Source organism: Halichoerus grypus, chromosome 3, assembly GCF_964656455.1.
Source record: "Halichoerus grypus chromosome 3, mHalGry1.hap1.1, whole genome shotgun sequence".
NCBI lineage: Eukaryota > Metazoa > Chordata > Mammalia > Carnivora > Phocidae > Halichoerus > Halichoerus grypus.
In genome coordinates this window covers 83865393-83869570 of record NC_135714.1, presented here as the reverse complement: position 1 = coordinate 83869570, position 4178 = coordinate 83865393, and positions in this window count along the sequence as shown.

Below are 4178 nucleotides of genomic sequence, written 5' to 3'. Positions count from 1 at the left end.
ATTTTGTATATATTGGTTTAGATAAAATGTATTAAAATTAATTTCACCTGTTTCCTTTTACTTTTTTTTTTTTTAAGGGATCTCTACCCGCCCTGTGGGGCTGGAACTCATGACCCCAAGATCAAGAGTCATGCTCTCCTGAGCCACGTTTTTTTTAAGATGTGATTTTTAAAATGTGACTACTAGATATTGTAAAATTACTTATGAGTCATACATTATATTTCTATTGAACAGCTCTGGATGTCTAATTTTTATTGGACGGCCTAGAATGATCAAGTAAGCTAATGAATAGAAATTGAGAGAGAAGATTGTCTTTGTTGGAGTTCCCTAGCAAACAGAGATGGAGGCAAAGTTTAATTGTTAATGTTTTCTTTGGGAGGTACAATCCCAAAATAGTGAGAGTGTAGGAAAAGGGAAATGAGTCAGAGAAAGTAGGAAAGCACCTTTGGGCAGTTGCTGGGAATGTCTGATTCTAGCTTCTGTGGCATGGTGCCTCCTCTGAGATTTAAAGTGATGACAGGAGCCAGAATAACCATGGGACTGATTTAGGCCTGGGTCCTGGGGCTACTGAGGCCCACGTAGGTTGCATGCTGGGTTGTTTTGATTCTACTGGGTTACGGTTATTGTAATTTCCCAATGACAGTTAACACTGGGCATGGAAGTGGTAAGAGATGTTCCACTGACTTCCCCAAGGTTCCGAACATAATCCTCCCTGCATTCATTAGGCTGTAGCAACTCTAGCTTCACCTGGTAATCAGAATTCATTACCCCAACCAGTACATTAACTCTACGGGTTTTTTTTTTTTTTTTACCTGTTTGTCCAGTAGTAAGAGGAACCCAAAGTGACTCCAAAATATTAGTCACAACTTCCAACTGGGTGGAACCCTATACCTTTCTCACCCCTGGAATCAAGACTTCCGACCTAACAGAGTCAACAGTTTCAGGAATAGGAAACACAAATTCCATTAGTGAGTCACTGATAATGATGATGAGAGAGGCAACAGCTACTTCTACATCTTGGTTCTTATACCTGAGTGTTCTAATTCTGGGAGACACAGCACGATATATTGGCGAGAGACCAGTGTATATACTGCATTCTGAAGGAAAGGGCTCCAACCTCACAAGATACTGTCCTCCAGCTGACACCTAAGCTGAAATTTCCACTGTTTTGCTGTTTGTTTTGTTTTATTCTGGATGGCAGCTCCTGGGTGACAGGGTACTTGGTAAAATCCGTGATTCTTAAGTTCATGAGCCCATCTTCACATTTCCTTTGACATTGAGTGGGCCTATTTTCTAAGGCAATGTCATAGGGATACCATTTCAAAAGAAAGAATTCTGTAACTTTAGGATGGTGCTATGGAGACCTGCAGTCAGGGAAGGCAGAACATTTTCAGAATATGTATTAATTCCAGTAAATCAATTTGATGGCTCCAACAAGGAGGAAAGGGTTGAGTGTAATCAATCTGCCAACAGGGGGCTGGCTGGTACCATTATCTAGAACTCAGCATCAGTCTCTGCTTCTGGCTGGTTGGTAAGTAAGATCATCTTTGGTGAGAGAAAACCCATGTTGTTGGGTCTGTGCTTGGCTTTCATCTTTGCTCCTATGATCACTTTCTTCATGTGCTCAATGTCAAGTATTGGAGTGGTACACACAGAGACTGGCTAAAATCCATAGAACTGGGCTCTCTGTGAACTTGATTTTCAAGACCCTCCTCTGTGGTACGTGTTCTCTTGTGAGCATTAATGTGAGAAACAACGAAACTGCGTGTGTTGTGCCCATGCCTATTGTGTCCCTCCACATATTATCTACCCAGACCTCCATGTCACCTATTTTCCACTCTCATTTCTTTTAAGGTTCCCTTTTTTAAAAGATTTATTTATTTATTTTAGAGATAGAGAGAGAGAGAGAGAGAGCACAAGCGGGGGGAGGGGCAAAAGGAGAGGGAGAGAAGCAGACTCACTGCTGAGCGTGGAGCCCAACATGGGGCTCGACCTTGTGACCCCGAGGTCATGACCTGAGCTGAAATCAAGAGTCGGAAACTCAACCAACTGAGCCACCCAGGCACTCCTCTTCTAAGGCCCTTTTAAGGCCCCAACCAAACATTTTGGCTCTGCTCAAATGTTCAATATATAACTGTAGCTCAGGCTACCTCTCCTTTCACATGAAGTGAAAAATCAAACATAGGTCTCACAACTCTGTGTGATGAGAAGATTTCCTTTCACCAATGTCAGGCAGGGCCATTCCTGAATGGGACTGTAATGTGGCTGGCAGCTATCCTTTTATGGCTAGTTCCAATATACATTGCACCAACCTACATGTGAATCAGGCCTCTGTTAGTTGGTCATAAGGAACTCCCCTTGAGGTCATCAGTGCAGCAGAGATAAGTGACATGGAAGGCTAGACCACTTATTCATGTAGTTTACTTGAGTCCTTTGGGCTTTGCTTGAGTTTGAATATATCACTTCCTACATACAATGGGACATTGATGCTTCTGCCCAGCTTTATGACTTGGTTGATTTGATAATCCTCAGTTCAGGCTGCATAGCCCTTTAATGTACCATGGTCAGAAGTTTGGTCTTTGCTAAGACCCAGTAGCATACTAGGACATATTTTTCAGAGTAGGATCTTTATGGTGAAGTACATAGCTTTGTTCCAGAATATAAGGATCTACAACGAGACTCTTCTATTGGAGTTTGCCCCAAACTCTCTATATCCTCCATGGATAAATCTCCAGGACTATCAGATTTGTTGGATCGCATGATGTAAGTATAATTTTTCAGGCCTGACCATAGGCAATTACAAGGCTTTACCTGACAGGCCTCATGGGAAAAAATCATTCCCTCATGCCAGACTTGGTATACAGCCAAGTATTACAATCTCTAAAGGGAGTTGCTGTGAAGAACTGATGTCCCTCTGGCTGTTCATTCTCTTCACATATTTACATTCCCAGTCCCTGTAACTTCATTCCTAGGTCTCTTTATCTGAGGTCTTGGGAAAATGTCCTGTTCAGCTGACTCTGCTGGTATCTCCTTATTGGGCAGGACAAGTGGGAAACCTTAAACACATTTATCCCTACTTAGACTCAGTACCCAGTAATTTTCTACTCCTAGCCCTTCCTCTCCTCTCTCCCCCTAGGGTCCATAAAGCAGCCAGAGCCTTTTGTTCAGGGTTCCCTCAACAGTGAGACAATGCCCACATCTCTGCTGATGCACCTGACCCTCAATTGGTATGCCATTTCATGGGGGAAATGATGCAGGGGGGAGCTGGCATCTTCTCTGTTTTAGCCTTTTGTTCATACTATCACAATAAGTGTTTAAAGGCTTCACTGTTACTTTCATTTTGGCTCCTTATTGGTTTGATTGATTGTTCCAACACTTGGCAGCTCGTCTCTCCCAAATTAGTTGAGCTCCTGATAGGATAGTGTTCAATTTTGTTTGCCTTCTTCAATATTGTCTTAGTTATTCTGGGCCTTTTGCCTCCTCCTATAAACTTGAGAATCAGTCTGTCAAAATCCACAAAATAACTAGCTGGGATTTTAATTGGGATTCCATTGAATCTATAAATCATGTTGGGAAGAACTGACTTCTTGACAATATTGAGTCTTCCTATCTGTGAACATAGAGTTATCTCTCCACTTATTCAGTTCTTCTTTGATTGCTTTCATCAGAGTTTTGTAGGTTTACATATAGATCCTATACATTTTTGTTAATTTATATTGAATGCTTCATTTTTGCGGTGCTAATGTAAATAGTGTTGCATTTATTATTTCAAATTCCAATTTTTCATTGCTGATATATAGGAAAATAATAGACTTTTGTATATTAGCCGTGTATCCTGCAGCTTTGCTATAAATTGCATACTCGTCCCAGAGGTTTTGTTGTTCTTTCAGATTTTCTACATACACAATCATATCATCTGTAAACAAAGATAGTTTTGTATCTTCCCTCACAATCTGTACACTATTTACTTCCTTTACTTACTGAATTAGCATATGAATTATTGTTTTTAAACTTTTTTTTGGTGGTTGCCCTAGAGTTTGCAATATACCTTTTACAACTCCACTGTCAAAGTCCACACTCAAAACACAGCATACTGCTTCATGGGTAGTGCAAGTGCTTTATAGTAACAAAGTATTCCTAGTTCCTCCCGCCCGGTCCCTTGTGTCATTACAGGCAAT